This window comes from Polistes canadensis, unplaced genomic scaffold (assembly GCF_001313835.1).
Source record: "Polistes canadensis isolate GaletaPanama2010 unplaced genomic scaffold, ASM131383v1 scaffold_139, whole genome shotgun sequence".
NCBI lineage: Eukaryota > Metazoa > Arthropoda > Insecta > Hymenoptera > Vespidae > Polistes > Polistes canadensis.
The window spans coordinates 166,751-190,292 of NW_014569686.1; the positions used below are offsets into that span (position 1 = coordinate 166,751).

Genomic DNA, 23,542 nt, shown 5'->3' on the forward strand with positions numbered 1-23,542 from the left:
GGAGGTAAAGATAGGTGGTGGTGTTGGTGTTGGTAATGGTAAACGAGGTTTTAGGGGAAGGGAGGGGAAATGGACTCGAGGGGAATTTACAGAAGCAAACTCTCGATGAAACTTTTTGTCCGAACAAACGCGAACCTTTCCGAGTGGGGACCATCAGTTAGTTGCAACTAATTGAAGCTTTCAATTGATAGAAACTTTAAGCTTCCTTCTTTCTTTTTTCTTTTTGGGGGGGGGGGGGATATAATTGTTTGTAATTTGCTTTTTTTATTTTTGCAATAAAGGATAGTAGAGAAGAGTAAGGGGTGCTCGAATTCTTTACCTGAAGTTTCCGAATCTGATCCCGAGGCAGGGCTTACGTCCACACTGTGCCTAGATCCTTGACAACATTCGCTGCACTTACTACACATTATCTTTTCTTCCTAACTTACAACTTTTTTTTTACCGATTGTAGAAATATAGTTTATTTTATTTTTATTCTTTCTATTCGTTTGATATATTCAATTTGAAAATTCGAATTAACACTAATTGCAATTTGGATTATCACGTTTGACTTTTTATATATTTTTTTTTTCTTTATAAAACGTATTTATATATATATATAAAATATGAACTTTCGATCACATACACATAAATGAACACTTGAACTTGACAATTTTTTATAACAATGATATTTTAAATATATAAGCGTGAGTAGGTACTTATGTGTGTGTGTGTGTGCCAGTGTTTGCACTTTAAATGTCGCTTTTATTACGTACTCGACACATTTAACAAACGTAAGTGCAATTAAATGTCGACCAGAGTAATTATCGTAAAAATATTATATTTTTATTTTTTTTCTACAAAAATTGGAAAAAAGAAATATATAAAAAGGAAAAAGAAAAAGAAAAAACAAAACAAAACGATTACATTGTTATCATCGAATGAATAAATAAATATAATGATCGAGTTAGAGAAATAATAGGAGAAGGAAAAATAAATTGGATTCCGAACGGATGCATCTTATGCACTTAAACGCATCGAACTTGGTAACTCGTAGAAAAAGGGGCGTCGTCGTAGTCGTAATCGTAGTCTAACGTTTAACACAGAGGTTAACGAGCTTTCGCTTAGGAGTCTTCTTCGCGACTCTTTCCAGGTATTTACTTCTTCTATTTATATGCACACCTTTGTAAAAAAAATAAGGAAGATAGAAACAGAAAGAGAGATAGTATGTATGTGCGTGAATGAGATTTAAAAAAAAAAAAAGAGAGAGAGAGAGAACAGGAAAGGGTGTTTGTATCTTTGAATGAGAATGAAAGACGGAGAAAGAGAGATGGAAAGAAAGAGTAAGAAAAGAAAACTTCGTGTATATGTGAGTGAGAGAGAGAGAGAGAGAGTATGTTTGTATAAGACTGAAAAAAAGAGAAATACACTCGTAGAATAAAAAACAAAGGAAAAGGGGGAGTGAGAGAGAGAGAGAGAGAGAATGTTTCTATGAGAATGAGGGAGCGAGAAATACATAGAGTAAAAAGAGAGAGAGAGTGAAGCGTATAGATGTGTGAACGAAGAGAGTAGCAAACGACGGATGTAGCGCGTCGTTGGTTACTGGAGCAAAAGCTTACTCGTAAAGCGCACGACCGGGTTACGGAAGGGCAATGGGTGGCCGTGCATGCGCGTACACGCATCCACCCCCTTTTCCTTTCCCTTCCTCCTGCCAACCTAATACCATCTATACCCCCCACCTCCCCAAACCCCCCTGTCTCTTTCTCTCTCTTATTCTAGCTTTAGCTTTCTCATTGCATTTCTCTTTAAACCCCCCCCCCTCACCAACCCTCCTCGCCCTTCCTCAACGCCCATTCGTCATTGCTATTGAGAAGAGATTTCGAACTCTCAGTGCAAAAACCACCGGCGCTTTTTACAATATTACGTTAATCGTTGTCGTGTGAATGGCAGTTGGCTGTTTTGCTTTTTGTCTTTTTTTCCCCTATTTTTTCTTTTTTCTTCGGCTCTCTTTTGCTGGCACTTTTTTTTTCCTATAGCAAGGTTTCACCCCGTTCGCGGGATCTGATGTGTTTCATGAGTTTCCGGGTAGCGATTTTGTTCTTTTTTTTCTTTTTTTTTTTATATATGTATATATACAGGTTCGTTTGTTTTGGTAAATTTGATTACGGAATGATTGAAAGATTTGATTATTATTATTATTATTATTATTATTATTAGAGAGAGTGTTTTTTTTTGTGTAATCATGTTTTGCTTTCTAATTACTGTATCATATAAATGTATTTCTTGCACGGGGAATAGAGATGCTTTGCATATTAATGTTATAACAAAATATGGTAGAATACGTTGCATATTTTATTATGTGCCGTGCATAATAATGATTATTATATAATACGTTAAGAATCATTTAAGTATCTTATATTCGCAACATATATATTAGATATCATAAGTATTATGGTAAATAATTCAAATTAAGAAGCATAGCAATTACGTCGGTGAATATTGCAAAATATTTTATGTACAATTGAAAAAGTAAAAAATAAAAATTAAAGTAAACGAAAAATGTGCCTGGAATGGGGATGTAGGAATAAATTTAATTGCATATATTTCTTCTTTTTAAATGCATAATTAACGCGCAAAGATGTTATGAAATTTCTTAAAATGTAACAAATTTAACGCGAATAAATTGGTCGCCGGTTAATTATTTAAATGAAAGATCGATAGATCGTTTAAGGTTTTACGTCGTCTTATTAATTATTCGATAAATTACTTTAATTTGTTTCTTGATAGGGGTTTAATAGATACATAATTAAATTATATATTATATAAAATGTTATGTTAAGTCAGTTAATCAAAGTTTTCGATCGATCGATCATTTCTCTCACAGATAAAATCTTTTCTAATTTTTATTGTTTTCGTGGGTTGTACTTGAAGATAGGTTACCTCTTTAATATTTCGATAATCGATACTCTATCTTTTTTTTTCTTCTTTTTCTATAGTCGAGACTTCATTAGTCGATATTTCTTTTCTCGGTTATTCGATAAGTCAATTTGGTTAATTAGTCCGTAATAAAGTCACCGTTGAAATAACAAGAAAAAACTTGATTTAATACTTTTATAATTCATTTCTCGTTTTTTTTTAATCAATTTCTAAATAAATCATTTGATGAATAATTCACAATTGATCAACAAATGATCCACACGTCAGATTAGTTTTACAATACAATCGTTTCTTATTTGTTCATATTAATTTCTTTAATTTATTTATTATATTTAGTAATTTTTTTTCCTTAAGAAATTTATCTAGCATTTTAATTCGTTAAAAAATACGATTACCCATCGATAAATCATTTTTATCTTTTCAATAATTTTCAATGATACTCAAACTTTTTACATTTATCTTATTCATTAAACTTCCCACGTGTGTTTTAAATTTAATAATTCGATAAATTGTATTAATTTAATATTAATCATTCTTTTAAATATTTATCGTTTACTTTTCTTAATAATTGTCGTGTAAATTATCATTGCTAAAACTTTGATTCTAATTTAAATTCGTTAGAAGAATAAGAAGAAGAAGAAAAAGAATAGGAGAACTAGTTGAATTTTGAGTTGTTTCATACATTCAATGACCAACAATTTAATCAAGTAAACGTACGAGAGAGGGGGGCAGAGGGGGAGAGAAACGTGCATAGCTATTTAATTACCGAGGCGTGACGCCTCGTAATGATCGCACTAACACCAAACGCGTAATGACGTTGCGCTTGCGCTTTTAACGCTGATAAGCTTCAAATGCATAATTGTGTATCGTATATCCCGAAGAAACATGATCTCCTTTAAAACATCGACCGAGTGTTCTTCATCTTTTTTTATATTAATAATTGTTATTCTTTATAATAAACAGAAGGAAAAGAAAAAATAACCAAAAACAAACAATTATGCAGTTTTATAAAAAATATTACGTAATCATTTAATTAGAATACAAGTCAATTAAATTCGTACGAACCATTTAAAAAATGAAATATTACTCGTATTGTTTAGAATTTCAAAATATCTAACTGCTATGAAATTGTTTTTTTTTTCACAATTGGATGATATACCTAATTTTGTAAAAGGTGTTGCTTACAAAATGTTGAATCTCGACGGTAAAGATTGGTTTTCATAGAAATGAAAGTTTGTTCGATCGAAAGAAAGGGGTTTTTATGTTGAATTTATAAATTTTTAACGTTGATATTAATGTTTTGAGTCTTTGGTCAAGAATGGTTATTAATAATTAAATAATTATAAAATTGAACGATTGAATAAATTTAAATGAAATCGATAATACTGTTTATATATTAATCGTAATAAATAAGAAATTTATTTCAATGTTATTTATAATTATGTATTACGCATAATTATTGAATATAATAATAAGCGAAGTATTTTAATTAATCAGAGAATTTCATTTGAATTGAATTGCTACCGAAACAGAAAGGAACGCAATGGAATGGAAAATGTCTTGTTTTATTCAGTTATGTCACCTTTTCTTGTCTTATTTCAATTTTATCTGCACAACGAAGTTGGACATTTTAAAAATAGAATCCTACACAATTTAACTGATTAAATTGTAATTTTCTGAATACATATTTTTAATTAATCAAATTATGATTACAAAAAAGAACATAATTAAGACAATTTATCACAATTGTTATTATTATTATTATCATCCCTAATGCTGATTAAAATATTGTTCAATCCTCTTTCCCCTAATCCAGTAATCAAGAAAAGGTCACGTGTGACATAATACACGAAACAGAGATAGAAACAATCTTAAATCAAACATAATTCAGTTAGGTAGATCCTTCAGGAAGGAAAAAAGGAAGGAAAAAAGGAAGGAAAAAAGGAAAGAAAAAGGGAAGGAAGGAAACAAGTAAGCACATAGAGTTCCTTTCTGAAAGAAAAATCATCCTGGTCGTACATCGTACAAGAAACTGGGTCGAGTAGGGATCGTCACTAAAGTCAAACGTTCAGAGAAAAAGAAAAAGAAAGAAAAATAGAGAAAGAAAGAGAGAGAGAGAGAGAGAGAGAGAGAGAGAGAGAGAGAGAGAGATGGTTAAAAAGTAAGAAAGAAAATTAAATTTATCCCACAATCCGTTTCCCTTCTTCAAGACCAAATTTATAATAGAATTTTTCCAACAAAATAGATGAAATTTGTATTTTATTCATTTTATTTTGGAAATAATGATGTAAAAAAAGTAATAACTCAAATTGAAACATCGTTTACCTGATTATTAGAATTTGTTTTTATGATTAAGAAAATTGATGACAATAGCGTAATTAATTTCATTTAACAATAAGATTAAAAGTTAACCCGTAATTGAGTGACCCTGGTTTTCCAATTTTCTTTATGACAAATAGAAAAAATAAATAAAAAAGAAGATTGTCCATCTAATAACGATTGGAATTATTTTATTTTATGGTTAAAAAAAATTGATTACAAGAAGGAATACAATAATTTAATTAGAACTAAACGTTGACTTAAATTGCAGTGGTCTTGACAACATTAATAACACTTATTATTGCAAATAGGATAATTAACGGATACAAGTTAGAAGTATGCGATCTCAAAATGATAATTCATGAATGTAAAGATGGTGGGAAGGTGGAAGGGACATAAGAGTAGGAGTTGGATGAAAATGGGATCGAATAGTATAGCATGATGACGTCATTTCCCAAAAGCCCTTTTAAACTTTCCCCATATCTTACGAGTTATAGGAGAAGATCAACGCATTTCGTAGGCTAAAGTCAATATTCCTGGCACGTTGCACCGTCCCAAATGCATTCGAAAGTCAATATCAAAGGCAAATATTATTTCGACGACCTAAATATGTTCGTTAGTTCGTTCGTTCGTTCATTCGTTCATTCGTTTTTTGTGATATTTTAACTTTTGTGCATACCTATGAAGCATATAACATACATTTTGTAAATCTTCTTTTGAATTTAAACTTTTGATAGAATCGATCGAATCAAAATGCAAATACGTAAGGTAGATTTATAGTTTTTCAGTTAAAAACTTTCATTCTTTTCCATCTATCTCGTTTATACTTCGAAGAAATATTTTTTATATTATTTTTATACAAATTTGTATCCAATTTTTTCTTTGTTCTTTTAATACTTTATTTTAATTATATTAGAAATATGCATGGTAAAAAGTAATAATAATAAAAAATAAAAAAACATGTTTGTTGAATAAAGGAAGAGATTAAAAGAATAGTAAATTATACAATAGTTATTCAAGAGATATGCAATAATTATTTGCTTTAATTTAATTATGTTATTTTATTTGATTTTATTAGATATACTACTCCAATCTCTTACTAATCATCACTTAAAAGATAATCAAAGATCGCGACAATTATATAACTAAAAAAAAAAAAAAAAACTACAAAAAATTCAATCGAAAGGTATAATCCTGAAAAAAAAGAGAGAGAAAAAAAAAGGGGTTTTCTTCAAAAGATAATTATAAAGCGAACTCGAAAGACTTTAAAGAAGTGGAAAGTGGCAGGAAACTCTTCAGGTTCTAACTTTCTTCTCTTTTTTCTCAAACACACACATACACATGTGCATATACTTTGATATATGTCTTATCCTATGTACAGTACTGAAGCTTGAGGCTGCGAGTTCTGCCAGGTAATTGGAGACGAGCCTTTCGACGGGCTTAACTTCGTTCCAAGCCCCTTCTACTTCAACGTCTTGACTCGACAACGACTACGACAACTACGACTACGATGACGACAACTACGATGACGATAACTATGACTACTATGAATACGGACGACAAAGACAAAGACAACGACAACAACGAGAACGAGGTTGCCAGCAATAACTGTGGCAACGGCATTGACTTAATCTATACTAACTCTTTTTTCTTTTTCCTTCCCACGATAGTAACGAGATACCGGAATTAACTCGACTAGTATGAAACGACAACTTGAGAATTATATAGCTTATGTTCTTTTATATATTCATTTTATTCTTTTTCTCCATTTTTTTTTCTTTTTTTTTTTTTAATATTCCACAGAGAAATAGAGAGGGAAATAAAAGGACGGAAGGAGAATACGTAATATTAAATTCCAATTAAAAATCATGCTATGTCTATTATTTTCAATCTTATTGTTACAAACAAAACGATTTCTCATGTCCCGTTTTATTTTCATTCATAATTTTTCACATTTTATCTTGAATATTTATTAAATGTTATATAATTTAAGAAATATATATATATAGAATACATCATTCAAATTTATTTCTATTTCTTTAGATTTTATTGTTAGAAATAAAATTGTTTCTCCCTTATATTCCATTTTATTTGAATTTTGATCGATAAACGTTTGAATTAAATTATATTTTATAAACGTTCGTACATTTGTCTCTACAGACGATCATACGGTTTTTTCTATTAAATATTATAATTAAAAAAAATGGATACGCGTAATTAAATTGTAATTAAAAGATTATTCCTAATACAATCGTATTATTAGTAAGACAAATTATTTCTCCTTTTTTATTTTATACAAGATTATATTTCTAATCAAATTTCTTTCATCCTGAATCTTAATACATATAAATTGTTAAATCTCTTCCTCCTTTAAAAAAATCTGTTAAGGGTTGAAATAAATGAGAAATTTATCTTCTTGGAGCCCTTGCAGAAAAAGATAAAGAAAGAGTATAGTACTTTATTATATTTTTTCTTTAAATTGTCGAGACTCCTGTTCTTCTCAAGGAAGAAACACCCAACCAACCAACCAACCAACGAACCCTATTACCGAAGTGTTCCCTAGGGCTACTTTCTAAGAGATCGTTAACGTTTTCCAACTATACGAGTGGGGATTTTATTAACAAGAATATAAACAAAATTGACAAAAAAATTGTTAAAAAAAACAAAAAAAAATACTCGCCTAACGAAAAGAGAGAAAAAGCACAAAGTTTTCAACAAAATTCCTGCTTCTTCCCGCCAATTTTGTTCTTTCTACTATTTCTATTTTTTTTTTTTGTTTCTTTTTGATCGTAGACGAGACAAAGTGGCTTACGTAAAACACGAGCGCATACACACAAAACAGTGTTATCATCGTCGTCAAAGTTTACGTGACGAGACGAGACGAGACGAGACGACTACGACGACTACGACTACGACACCCTTTTTTCGAATGAAAAAGCGTAAAACAGAAAAAGTATATATACCACACCCCTACCACACCCCCACCGCATCCCCATTTCTCTTCAACTCATGCTATCGCATATACGCGCGTTTTCTCTGTCTACTCTTGAAAAACTCACATTTTCCACGCGAAATGCTTTTCCCTTCGTATTCCCACCATCCCCCCCCCCATCAACCCTTATCCAACTCCGTTCATCCCTCAACCAAGCCGTTCCACCTCCCCACCCTTATTCCCACCCTGTTTAAGTTTCCTTCTACTGTGCAACGTTTAAACTCGTATCCCGATGTTTCCTTTCATTTTCCACCTCCTTTCACCCTTTTCCAACTTCACCATTCCTTTCTCACCCCACCCATCCCCCCAACTTCCAGCAGAATCCCTCCCCTCTCTCTCTCTCTCTCGCTACCTTTTCCATCTCCTTTCTACTTTTTGCTCATTGTTTTTTCTTTTTTTCTTATCTTCTTCTTCTTCTTCTTTTATTTTATTTTTTGTATATTCTTTTTTTCATTCCCCTTCCACTCTATTCAGTATTACTCTTCTTCCTCGTCTTCTTCTTTTTCTTTTTCTTTCCGTTTTTTATTTTTCTTTCGCGCTTATACAGAAACCGTCAGACCAGCAGAGACGGAGGGAAATAAATTTAGCGTCAGGTAATACATGTATTTTAATATTTATTTTTTTCTCTTTTATATTTCAAGCAATTTCTGGAATTTTATTTCTTTATTAATAAATATTTATTTATTTATTTGATTTGATTTGATTGCGTATATATTGAGAATTGGATTACTTGTTGATTTATTTTTAATATGCATATTTTGTATTATTTTATTACTCTTTGTCGAATTATTTATTTTATACGATATTGTAATATGTTATTTGACAATTATAGTTAAATTAATATTGCGATAAATAAATATTAAAAATATGATTGGAATTCTTAAATCAATATAGTCCAATTATTCTAAATAACTTTTAATAATAAATCAACATAAGAAGTATAGAAATATTGACGAATCGTAATTTTTATTCAAATTTAAACGCAAAAGAATTTTATCTTCAAACGAAACATCATAAATTAACAAAATATAAACGTATAACAATAATTATATTTAGATAAAAAAAATATGTAAAAATTCCGAAATCAACTAAAATCCAATGGTCCTAAATAATCTATCAAAATAAATGAACTTAAGAAGTGTGTGTGTGTGTGTGTGTGTATAAAAATATTTACGAATCGTATTTTTATTCCAAAAATATTATTCGCAAAAAAGAATTCATCGGGAATATTTTTCCGTGTATGCATAACATGTAAATAAATACATATGCAATATATATAAAGTAACATTAACAGAATATTTTTCTTTTTGATGAATAAAAAATAAGAAGTCGATGTGCTCTCTATAAGAAAAAGTTAGCGGTACACGATATGGTCATCTTTGAAGAAGAGAATAACTTGGAAAGTGGGTCGAGCGGTTGAATAAAGAGGCCGATTATACCGAGAAGACACGGATACTGTGTTCTTATTATACTTAAACTCTTACTATCTTCTCTCGATATAAAAAAGATTTCATCTTCATCACTTATTTATTATTATCATAGCTCGTGTTTCTATCCTCTCGAACGAGCGTCTACCTCGAAAAAAAAAAAAACGTAACAGAAGATCTTATCCTTCGGCACATTTTACTATCGATTAACAAACGTTATCTAATTTTTCATTACTTTATTTTTACTTTGTTATATCTTTTACGTTTAATGAATATAAATTATCGTTTTTTTTTTCTTTCTTTTTTTACAATTAGAACAAGAAAAATATGTGGAAAAATACTAGCTCTGATTATAAACGATGACGCGTTTAATAATTATGAATGTAACGTTCAACTACTGTGATATCTAATACAGGCTAGATCAAAAGTTTTTTATTCGATTGTAATTTTTCAATTGTAAAATTACGAGCTCAATCAATTTTCGATTTACCTTACTATCATACAAAAATTTCATCAGAAACCACAAATAATTTCCAGATCTTTATAAATCTCATTAACCTATCAGATATAAACATCTATCATTAGATAATTCAAAACAAAACCTTTTATCCAACGATATCAAATTTATCGTTAAACATCCCTAAACAGCTTTCAAAAAAGAAAAAAAAAAAAACCAATAAACCACTTCCGAAACGTCAAATAATAAATTACCTTCATCCCCTTGTACTACCAAAGATAATAATAATTCAATGTAAAATACAAAATATGAAATACGTTTGGCAGCCTTCTGTATAATTACACTAAATCAAAAAAGAAAATTAAAAAAAAAAATCAAAGAAGAGTGATAAATATATATATATATAGATGAACACTAATACACTAATTACACTAACACACACACACGCACACACAGTTGAACACAATATCCGACCTACTCGCTGTCCGCGTGCATACTGAAGTAGAACAGAGACGCGGAGTGTCTGCATGCTTCGCGCACCCCCCACTCCCCCCACCACCCTCCTTCTATTCCACCTCTTCCTCCATCATCTTTGGCCCTTTCCTCATCCCCTCTCGATCCTCTTGATACCATACCATGCCACGACGCGTAGCGTCTTCCTTTCCATTAGGGTGGTGCCTCCCTCCCCCTGCTACCCTTTCCCTCATCATCCACCAACTATCCTCGCGCAGCATCCTCTTACATGGATTCTTTATGACTCCTTTCTTATACTGCACATCCAGCAACATCTTGTGCACGTGCCTACTTTTATACTTCGACAATCCTCAATTCGATTGGTCTGGACTCCGGTCTAGTATCTCCTATCGATTATTTCGAGATGCCATTTAAATCATCTATTTTGTCTTTCAAGTATTATCATCCGATTGATCATCAGCTGTTCCATGTAAATGATCGAGTTTAAATCAGACTTTTTCTGATGTGACAAGTTTTCTGATATTTGATGAGTTTCTGAATAGATTTTGTTTAAATATTTACGGATCATCGGTCGGATAATGTAGTTGATAGAATTATTAGATGATTTGTTTTAGATACTCTTATCTAGAATTGGGTTAACTTACATGTTTAGTGTTGCAACGTATCAATGAAATATATTGGTAAAGGTTTTCCTATATTCGAAATTAATCTATCCATCTATTGTATTTTAATTTTGTATAGGTATATATAAATTTATTCAATAATATTAATTATAGGAAATAATTATAAGAGATAAATGAAGTTTCTAATGGTGTATTATATGAGTTTAATTGTCTCTGATACAAACATACTATCATTTTCCCAGATTCTATTATAAATGAATAATATGTAATCGATAATATATATTATAATTAGTTCATATATTATAAATTTATATGCAGTGATATTAGTTAAGATAATTAAGATTAATTATCTCTCTTTCTCTCTAATAGTCTAATAGACCATTAGAAATATAATTAAACCAATGTATTTGTACTATGAAACAAGCATATTGGCATCATCCCAAGTTTAGAATTGACCTATCAGATTCCATGAATTATAATATAATAAATCTAAAGTACAGATTTATATTGTAGTAATTTAAATAGGGTTAATTAAAATGAACAAGAAAATTGATAATACTTTATTAATTAATATCTAATTATTATTTTTAAACATAGATGCGAATTTTCTTAAAATCAACTAAAAATTTTCAAAATAACGTAAAAGACGTTAAAGAAGATGGCTGGTTGACAAATTTTCTTTAGCAAAAAGAAGACAAATTTTTCTATTAAAATTTATAGATTGACATATTAATTACATTATATATGTATTCGTTCTTAAACTTTTCGGCTAGAATGGCTAATTAATAAATGATTCTATTCTTATAGATTTCTATAAAAAAACATATTAAATAAAAAAAATATTAATCGGCACTATCTTTCCGGGCAACGATAATATATAAAAATACATAATATATATATATATGTACTAGTATATAGATACATCTATATATTAAATATATACTATGTATAGATAGGTAAGGAGGGAAATTCGTGGCTTCGCTCGGCTAAGGGTGTAACCGGGTCGATAAACCAGGGTGGGTGCGGTTCTTCTACCCCTGCACTCTTCCTCTTCCTCCTTCTTTTTCTACAAATATCTTTTTCTTTCCTACACTTATTTATTTATTTCTTTCTTTCTTTCTAATTTTCTTCTCTATGTATTCCAACTTCATTTTTGTCCTTCTAACATTTTCTTTATTCGAATTTCATTCGAGCAAAGGGGGCATAGGGGATGATGGAACGAGGATATGAGTAGTGGTGGTGGTGGTGGTTATAGAAAAAAGGGATGGGGGATAGACATCGAAGTAATTTCATCGGATTTCAATAAAAGCCGATAAAGATAGAGAATCAGAGAAAAAGCAATTTCACTTAGATTTCGTCCACGTGACATAGTCGTCATTTGTTCGTACACGAAAACTACCATTTTTCTTTGCCCCCCTATCAATCATATAGGTATATGCATTATATGTGTTCGCCGCGTGTATGTATGTGTGTCTCTGCAGTTCGAATAGTTGTTAAAATGTGTTAGATGGAATTTAAGTTGGAGAGAAACGTAAACGTTCGCATTGTGCGCGCGCATTCGTTCGGGTTATCTCTCTACTATGTTCTCTTACTGCAACCCCTCCAGTTCGAGAGGTTAAACGTTCTATTCCAGAAACTCTCTCTTGGATATATGAGAACATCATCCCGAAGAGCAAGAACAGAAAGATCCTTTTCTATCTTATTTACGATTCCTCCGTCTATGAATATTTTCAATTTTGTTTACAGTTTTTTCTTTCTTTTTTTTTTTTGTTCTACGAAATTTCTTCGCAAAAGAAAATCCTTACCAATTTGTTTTCCTATTTTTTCTTTTTCTTTTTGTTTTTTTTTTGTAAGAAAGTATTTACTTGGAAGTAGGTTTGAAATGAAATTAAAAAGGTGTGAAAGGAAATGAGAATTCCAAGAAGCTATTAAATCTAATATCTTTTAACTTGCAGTATTCCAGAACTTGGAATTCCTTCCTGATCTTCAAGAGCACAACCTACTCCCCCAACTTTTTTCGACCACCCACGTTCGTATTTCTCGGTGCATTTTCTTCTTATCTTACTCCTTAAAATATTTCTCTCATCTAAAGATTTTTCTTATAATTTAGTTATTTAAAATTATTAATGATGTTAATAATAATAATAATAAACCTCCTAGAGGCTTTGGGTTTATTTATTTTTCTTCAAATATTGCTTATAAATTTCTTCGTAAAAATATTTATACACGAGAAATATTATTTATAAAAGAAAATATACATAGATCGATATATATTGTATAAGTTTTTCTTTTTTTTTTCTTTTTTTTTTCTTGTGGAAAAAAACATTAATGTTCGATATAGAAAAGAGGAGTTTTAATTTGTTTCGGTATCGAAGTAGTAATGTTTCAAAATGAACGTGGACGGCCATTACGATCAATCGAAGAGCTCCGTGTGTGGTGTTTTCGAAGAGAAAGAAAGCTGGATATATATATATATATATATATTTCTATTCTGGAATAATATATCCTTCCCGAGTGGTAAAGTCGTAAGGAAGAAGAAAAGGAGAGAGAAATATCCGATGAGAGCAAAGAAGGAAGAAGTTGGTCTAATCCTTAGGGAACTTAGCAAGGAGATATTCTGGTGTTCTTCAGACCACCTGGATCGAGTTTCCATTCTTTTTAGATTCAAGATCGTTTTTAGTTGCAAGGGGAACTACTCTGTTGGAAGAACCTAGTGGATAATAAATCCTTGTGAATGATCTCCGTTACAAAAGTAACATTATTTTTGTCCTCATTCACATTTGTAGAGAGATTAACGAATCAAAATTTAATTTTTCTATAAAAATCTATGCGTTTCGTTACAAACAAATATATAAATAAATAAATAGAAAAAGTGTGTAATCTTTATGATGTGATAAAAAATATATGTTTCGTAGAAAAAAAGAAAAAGAATTTGTGTCAGAGAAGATGATAAAAAATATAAGAGTAACATTTCGTATCCTGGTGGTTTTCTCGAAGGTCTTACATTCTTAAATAGACACGATCGAAGGAAGGGCCGAGGCGGATGCAGGATTAATGATAATAAGAGTGGGTCAATCCCTCCGGAAATGATAACCACGCAAATTTATTCGTTGAGTGTAAGAAGAATGCAATTAGGTTCAGCTGCACCATCATCTCGTACGATAGCCTCTCAAAGACCTTTCAATCGATCTATCTCTTTCCACCATTCGAGATAGAAAAAGAGAGAGAGAGAGAGAGAGAGAGAGAGAATTAAAAAAACGATAATCGATAAGGGAACTGTAAAAAAAAAAAAGAAGAAGAAGAAGAAGAAGAGTGTAGCTGATTGCGAGAGAAAATGATCGATCGAAATAAAGCAACTGAGTTTGACTTTGTTTTTTTCCCTCTATTTTTTTTTCTTTTTTTTTTTTTTTTTTTTTTTTTTGATATAAAAAAACGAGAGGCTCGTCGTCGTCGTCGTCGTCGTCGTTGTCGTCATCGTTGTCGTCGTAGTCGTCGTAGTTGCTATTTCCGTCGTCTCCGTATAGCAAAGTAGCCAACCTTGCGTACGCAATTTATTTGTCAGGATCAAAGGATGTTCTCTCGTGAACTGGGTCATCGTTATAGAACACCCTGTATCCCGCGAGGGCGAGATAAACGATCGTTTCTCACGAACAGAAAGTGCATTCCGGAGTTTTCTTCCAGCTTTTTTTTTTTTTCTTTCCTTTTTTTATTATTATCCCTCTTTTCCTCTTTTTCTTTTTGCTTCGTCTTTTTGTCGAAAAAAAAAAGGAAAGGAAAACTATATATGAGAGAAAGAAATAAACTTAAATTCATTTATTCATGAAAAATATATTCCGTTCCGTTGGATAATGTCGTATTTCTTTTTTTTCTTTTTTGTTTTTAATATTTAAACAAACAAACTTGGAAATCTTTTCAATTTATTAACAATTTATACTTATATATTTTGTAAAAATAGAAAACAGAATACTTATGTATTTTGTATTGTGTGTGTGTATTAGTAATCGAAGATTGAGGATAGGAAAAATGGTAGAAAATTATGTTGTCTTTCGGTTATAAAAATTACAGTAAAATGTGTTGTAAACAACGTCGAAGGCGTTTCTCTTACGACAACTTTACGAGTTTCTCGCGTATCTTGCAATATTCTTCTTCTTCTTCTTTCTCGTAATATAGCTAATGCAACACGATGCAATCGATATGGTAGATAAAATTTATACGTTTCGATCAAAGTTGGTCTACCACAACTAGGTCGACACGTATTAATAGTAGTAGTAGTAATACTAATAGTAATAGTAGTAATAATGTTGATGTACAAATACTATCAGAGAGAGAGAGAGAAAGAGAAAGAGAGAGGTCTCCGCGTAATCGGAAATCATTTCGATCAAAATAAGATTTAGATTATCTGTAGTGTACTTTAAACAGACAATACTATTCTTCTTCTCGAAATAACACGTTTAAGTGTTACTCTACGAAACTTTCAATCTATTTCTTTATTTCTTTCATTTATCTCATAATTTGTATCTTTTTATTTCGTTCAATGATACCTCGACGTATCGATATTGAAATGTTTTTTCTAATATATAAAATGAATATTACAAAATTTAGCATAATTTGACGTTATCTTTCGTATACACACATTTCGCGCATATATAAATGTCAACGAACAATATCACTATTATGTAAGTATTTCTTTTTACTGTAATAATTCGTAATACAATTAATTAAATAAGTTTTGTAGATAATTTAAAATATTTTATATCCATATCTTTAATTACTAATTAACATTTGCGTATCGCGTTTCCCATTACTATCGATTAAATTATTTATTTATTTCATTATTTAACGATATGACACGTATTACAAATTGTATTATTGTGTTTATCAATAATATTGACACATTAATAATTCCGATAAATCCGAGAAATAAGTTAACGCACGGACGCGCACCCCTATAAATAGTAATCATGTTATGCAATATCGTTTGCTATGAATTTGAAACATCTTTCGTATCGCTTATTGGTCGATTCAATATTTACAAAAAGAAAAAAAAGGAAAGAAGCAATATTACAATAAGTAATAGAAAAAATATTCTTACCATCTAACGAAACGCAATGTCTCCAGACGAAAATACGCATCTCTAACGGATTCACAATGACTTCTTCTCGTATTGGACTCCTTCACTCGTATTTTTCCAATCTCATCACACGTAAATATACTAATATACGATTAAAATTTGTCATCGTCAAATACAATTTAACGACTAACCAAAGCAATTCAAACTAATAAATCAAAAAATCCATAAGAAATAAAAACCCAAAATTTCAGTTGATTCCAAACTTCATGGAAAATGTATAATGTAACGCGATGATAAGTAGGAAAAAGAAAAGTAAAAAAAATTGCTAAAATATGAAAAAAGAATGCATTCGATTAGTATAGTTTAGCGCGCGCTAACGTGTGTCGCATGCAAAGGTCAGAGGTCGCCTTGATTTAACGGCGCGAATCAAACTCTCGTAAAAGTTACGCAAATTGTTCGACGGATGGAAAGATTTTGCGTGAAATATATATATGTATTTTTCAAACGACTGGTTTTTAAATCGAATCAAATCAAGCGGAATGAAATAAAACTTCGAAAAAAAAGAAGAAAAAAGAAAAAGAAAAGTAAAAAAATTAATTTTCAAGAGTGACGTTCAGAAGAGGATCCGAACGTATATTCTTCTCATCTGATTTCAAAAAATAAAAATGAAAACAAAAAAAATATTAAAAAATAATACGATTGGTAAGAAGTATCTGTCTATTTTTTGTAGGTAAATTTGAAGGGCACTCTAGACAAACAGAACCAGATAGGAAAGAAAGAGAGAAAAGGAGAAAGGGAGAGAGAGAAAGAGAAAGAAAGAGAAAGAGAGAGAGAGAGAGAGAAAGATGATGCACGATAGAACGATACAACGTTACTGTTCTCGCGAGGATCGGACACTCAGGGTGGGACGCTGAGTATCACGAGCACAAGCTTTTCTGGTGCTGTTGGTGGTGGTGCTGCTGCTGGTGCTGCTGCTGGTGGTGCACACACCCGGGTCAGGAGGGCCAAGAGGAAAAGGAGGATCTAGAAGAAGGGGACAAAGGCGGGAGTGAAAGGGGGCTAGAAGGGGGTAGAAACGGGGCCATGCAACCTGCGCGCAAGCGCCTCAAACAACATTGGATCCTCGAGCAGGGTGTAGCTACTGCTGCTGCTGCTGCTGATGCTGATGCTGATGCTGTTGTTGTTGATGCTGTTATTGCTATTGTTTCTGACATTGTTTCTGATGTAACTACGGAACCCTGATCAGCGTGCTCTTTCTTGTTACCAAATATTAAACCGTGTTGTCAATATTTCGTCAATCAAAATTTATTAATTACATTTATGATAATCTGAGTTTATTGCTTGCTCGTTGAGCACATTTTTAATAGGAAAAATCATGTTTGGGAAAAGTATAGCTTTTTGTTTAATACTTTCAATAGACTATTATTATTATTGATGATTTTTATGGAACAACGGCTAGTCAATTTAAAGAAAATAATTTATTCATCAGCAAAGATTTCGCTAATGACTTTTGACTGAAAATACATGATTTATTTTAATTTATTTGATATCATTTAGTTTAGTATTTCTTTACATGGAATAATAGTAATATTGAAATAATTGCTTTATTTTTATTTGGTTATTAGCATTTAAGAGAGAGAGAGAGAGAGAGAGAGAGAGAGAGAGAAAGAAAGAGGAGAATTGAATTTTAATTTAATATACCTTTTTTTTAATTCTTTTTTTAAACGCTGGGTTTTTAATTATGAGAAATTATTTTTACGAGAATTGTTAATGTAATTGTCACGAAATTTGTGTTTTGTTTTAAGGGGGGATTATTTTTTCATCTTTTTCGAAGCGAAACGTTGTTTTATTTTATAGCAGAGAAAGTAATACGAAACAATTTAAATTAAAGTTTGTACTGTTATGATTATTATTATTATTATTATTTAGATTTATCCCATTTCAATTTTGAGAATGAATTTTATTTCGTAGTAAAATTTTCAAAGGATTAACAATGTTTTCTTATATTTCGTATTATCCTAGTAGAATTTGAAATTTAGTCGGCATTGGTTCAAAACCACGATTGCGCAGAATTGTTTGAAGTATTTTAATCTCTTTTTAGATATTTGAAAAATTTCTATCGAATTAGCTGAATTCCGTTGAATTGAACGATTAAACGAACTCACCTATGGTAATATTTGCATGGAGTAGTGGTACTACCAAGAGATCTGAGGAAAATGCGCGTAATACAATCCCATCTAACTTAGAATTTACAAAATGTTATTTCACTTTTGCATTATTAACACTACGCCGTCCGGTGGTTCCACGTTGGTTCCATGTGGAAATGTTGGTCTCCCAAGAACCTCAAAAAACCGTCTACGTGCGGACGGCATAGTATTAACACGAAAAATATAAATAAACACCTCCCTCGAATATTTCATTTAATAACAAAATAAAAGGAAGGAAAAAGCAAAAAATAGGAGACCACCTAAAACTAAAGCGTTCAAAAGAAAGAGAAAGAGAGTGTTTGGGGAAGAGAGATATTTGGAAGGTTTGTAAACGATAAGAAGTGAAAAGAAAAAAGAATGAAATCCCATTGATCTCTTCTTAACAATTGGAATGAAGTACCTAGCACACCTCTTGAACGAATCAAATGCAACGTTCGTTTGCCCTATCACAGATTCGAAACTCCAAGAGGGTGGAGAAAGGTGAGAAAGAGGCTTTAAAGTCTGTACACATTGATACGAACGAGAGAGAGAGAGAGAGAACGAGAAAGACAGAAGGAAAAGTTTCATGAGGTAAGAACAAGAAGCTTAAGAAACGAATAGCATAAGTGGCTCACTCTTGGAAAAACTTTTACTTACAGAGTAGGCCAAAAATTGTTAACTTATTTTTCAAATCAATTACTCTTTTTCCAAAAGACCTTTTAGCTTTACATTTTTTTTTCTCTCAAATTAAACTCTAAGTCTTCCTAACGAAAACTACAAAACAAACAACGAACCTACGAACTTTCCAATGGAATTAATCGATTTTTAAAATCAGGTTGCAACTTCTGGCACACCTTAAAACATTTCACCTCAAAACATTTCGTCTTAAAACATCCCTTACATCGTTTAAAAACTTTTCTATTTCTCTTCTTCGTAATTCATTGTTTGTATTTATTTTCCTTATATCGAGTAAAATAAAATATAATATGTGAGAATGACTTTTGTTTTTTTGTTTAATATCGACATTTGTAAAGAGAGAAAGAAAAGTTCATGTAGAATTGGAGGAAAATGGCCGATAAGAGAGTTCGTTTGGTGCATCATGGGTGGGTCAACGTGCCAAATACTATTCTTTAATAAATATATTCAAATAAAAGATTTCCACACATATTTTCATATAAAATTTGGTATCTATAAAGTTGTAATTAGAAAATTATAATAGACTGTATGAAAATCATTTCTCGGCGTCTTTTTGCCTTATTTTGAAAATTATTTTAATAATAATCGACAATCCCAGAACTATCGAATATGTTTAAATAACAAATAGCGAATATTTTCATTTAAAATTAGGTATGTATAGACTCGTAATTAAAAAATTAAAATAAAGCGAGGTCAAATAATTTTTAATTGCCTTCCGTTACAATTTTCAAATGAAAATATTATTGTCTTGCAAAATAAACGTTAGTTAAAAATAAATGAATGATGATTTGGAACAATGCAACGTTAGTTCAAATGAAATCGTAAATCGGAAAGAAAAAATAGTTGGAAAATAATACCGTAGATAATTTAATGGGGTTTTTGAAATTTGTTCTTACCTTCTCTACCAAATTTGCGTTTTTTCTTTCCTGCAGAACCGGTGGACGAGCTCTTGGTGGAGCTCTTGTCCTTGCTCTTCCAACGTATCAGCATCTCTCGTAGCCGCTTCAGCGTTTCGAGCTCACGTCATCGGCCTTGAAAAGTGACGCGCTGAGGTCGCGACTTCTACCGGTCGTAACTTCGACGTAACTTTCGATAATGGGAATTAAATCGTGTTTAACCCGACGACGACGACGACGACGACGACGAACGAACAAATAAATCAAACAAAACTTATACGAGAAATTGTTCGATCACGAAATTTCATCGTCACGTAAAATTTATGATACTAACATCAAAATGTACTACAATGATATTATCAATTATTAAATTATACATTAATACGCGTCCAAATTAATCTTTAAATTATAAATCAATTATTTGTATGGATCGTTTTCTAAATTTTGTGTTCGAAAAAAAATAAAAAAAACGTATAAATTTGAAGGACTAGGCCATTTCGAGGAAGAAGAAAAGATTTCAAGGCGCCATCTTTGATTTTCCTCGCTAAACGCAACTAACGGCTGGACAATGGGTCATAAATTGATCACTATTGTGATACTGATTACTATGATTGTGTATAATTAATATAAAAGGAATTTTGTTATAAAATTATTAGTTGTTTTCTCTTTTTTTGTTTCTATCAAATGAATGATCGTATAACAATGGCTAAAATGATTACTTTTGATAGATTATTCTTTATTGTTGTTGATTGTCACGTTAACCTCCTTTCTTCTTTTCACTATCGTTGGCCTTTCCTTCCTTTGAGAATTCCTCGCGATGACTACGCGTTTCTTCCATTTAAAGTGCAACGACCGCGCGACGAAAGAGCACGAAGGTCAACCCTCCTAACTCTAAGTATGCACAAACACAGAAAATAATTGCAGTTTAAAGAGATAAGAATTCAAGACCTTTTTATTCAGTTATACTTTTTTTACCTTTTCTTTAAGCATGGCTGGAGTTTAAAGATTTTGGAAAGATAACAGAAATGAATGAAATTAGAATATACAAATATTCACAAATTATTGTCTCAACGACGAATTATTTGTTTAATAAATACCTAAGATCAGAAAAATATAGAAGAATCTCGATACTCTTGTTGATAAAATGTTGCTTAAACAATTAAACATCTACATGAAGAATTGGTATGTGATTAATCTAGAAATAATTAAATTCAAACAAAAAGTATAGACGAAAATGAAATTGTATCGTAGAAAACAACAAATTTCACCAACAAAAATCGTTTTCTTCGAGATCAAATAAAGTCATATAAAAAGAAAAAAGAAGATTATACCGCTAAAAATCGTACAAAATAATATCACCGAGAATAAGAAAAAACTAAATGGACCACAAATCTTAAAACTCATCGATCTTAGAGGTAAAATAAAACGCGAATGATATATGCGAACAAATAAATCTACAATGACTTAACAGAAAACCGGTTTTTCTTGACGACTCCGATCTATCCGTTACTCAAAGATTGCTAAAGATGAAGAAAAAACAGGAAGGAGTCTCGCCGCGTGCACAGTGTTGAAACTAAACTAAACAATAATTGCACCAACATTTTGAAACGATAAAATGAAAAAGGAAAACAAAGAACAACCGAAGTACGACAATGAGAATAGTATTATTGAAAATTAGGAATCACCTTTTAAAAGATACATGAAAGTAAATAGAACATTGAGGGAGAGGGGAGGAGGGAGGGAGAGTTCTTTGACTTGAGGAAGATTTATCTCGGACGTCGAGGGAGGTCGAGTCCGAGGCACTCGCGTGCGTCAGGGGCGCGCGCCGCAGAGAAAAAGAGATAGAAACAGATCAAATCAAAGGAAAGAGAGAGAGAAAGAGAGAGAGAGAGAGAGAGAGAGAGATGGCGCGTGGGAGCGCCAAGACGAGACAAGAAGAACAACTTCGTCGAAGTCGAAGTCGAAGGTCGCGATCGATCTGAAAACTCTAAAAGACCCGTCGGTTGATTGGTTGCTTGCTTCACTTGATTTGTTGCTTTTATAATTTGACTTGTTGATGCAAAAAATAAAAAAAAAAACAGAAAAATTTAAAGTCAATACGAAAGGAAAAGAAATAATGAAAGAAGGATGAGTGGTGGTTTGAATGAAAAAAAAGAAAAAAGTGTTAAAGGAAGAAATATAAAGGTTGTTTAAACGGTCGTGTGGGATGTTAAACGCGAGCACCAAAGGAACGGTGCAGTCAAGAGCGCACCGAGAGAGGCACTAGCAAGATCTCTCACCGAATCCCGGCTCGAGCCGCCTCTCCCTTATTGTGACGTCACGGGAACCAACCAAGCCGGGGATCGATGCTGAACGCGAACACCACCTCCGCCCCAAACTGTATCCTCCCAAACCGTACCTACACCTATACCTACCTACCTACCTACCTACCTACCTACCTACCTACCTACTGACTACACGGAAAACATTAGACTTTTATTCTTATCCCCCAACTTTATTTCTAACATTCCCTTCAACTTTTTTTTCCACATTTATTTTACATTTTATTCTTATTATTATACCTATTTAATGTGTTTCTTATTTTTTATCACTCATTTGAAATCCGATCAATGATCTTATTAGATGAGTGATTTCTGTTGTTTTATCCTTTGGGTCTTCTCTATATTCGGGCTATAGGTTCATTTTAAGTTTCAAATTTTAGATACGTAGGGTTTGTATTTTTAAGCAAGGTGTACTTTTTTAAGATTATTTTTTGGGGATGCGTGTTAAGGGACGAAAAAGTGAAAAAGATATGGTCAGAAAGGTCAAGGCGCCGCTGGACCAAATGATAAGTCTCTCCACCTGTCGGCAGATCGACGACTCTGGTCTTCGAGTGATTTCTCTATCGGTATACCTTGATCAAAAAATCGTTAATATCAAATGTATTAGTTTAAGCTAAATATTTTATTATTTTTGACTGAATATTTTGATCTATTCAAATATCAAATATGGCTAATAATTGACATCAAATTTTGTAGACTTTTCAATCTAAAGTAAACGATAGAAAATATTCAATATATTTTGTAAATAAAAAAAAAAAAAGACAATAAAATTAACTTCTTGGATGAAGAAGTAAAAATTTGAGATAAAATATAAATGCTAAATTATCAAAATGAGAGATGATATTTTCTATGGTAAAATCTTAAGTGCCCAGAAAAGTGTATGTATGAGATTGAACATGAATGAGTAAGATGAAGAGAGAAAGATGCATTTTTAACGTCACCCAATGCTAAAGGGCAAGCGACGAGAATTTTACATGCGCAAACTTTGCGAAACGTACTTTGAGATTGAAAGAACCGTGGCGGAATATATTATCCTCCATTCCTCTTTCATTCTTTCTTACTTTCTTTTTTATTTTTATACACTTTCATACTTAAAAGTATAGTTTCATTTGCATTGTTCAAAGTGAACAAAAGTATGCATTTGTGATGTTGAAAATTAGTATA

The 23,542-nt window shown here is 31.5% G+C and overlaps 1 protein-coding gene and 2 long non-coding RNA genes across 25 annotated transcripts in view; all 3 read right to left on the minus strand.

Moving 5' to 3' along the window:
• Window positions 1-23,542, minus strand: part of LOC106788411 — a 102,175-nt gene that overhangs the window by 68,956 nt on the left and 9,677 nt on the right. The gene's annotated exons all lie outside the window — the stretch shown is intronic.
• On the minus strand, window positions 10,145-10,697 carry LOC106788416. Its single transcript, XR_001381898.1, has 2 exons — window positions 10,366-10,697; window positions 10,145-10,212 (listed from the first exon to the last, which is right to left on the minus strand). It is a non-coding gene; the product is annotated as an uncharacterized LOC106788416 (long non-coding RNA).
• LOC106788415 lies at window positions 20,503-22,423 on the minus strand. Its single transcript, XR_001381897.1, has 4 exons — window positions 21,743-22,423; window positions 21,155-21,252; window positions 21,033-21,049; window positions 20,503-20,948 (listed from the first exon to the last, which is right to left on the minus strand). It is a non-coding gene; the product is annotated as an uncharacterized LOC106788415 (long non-coding RNA).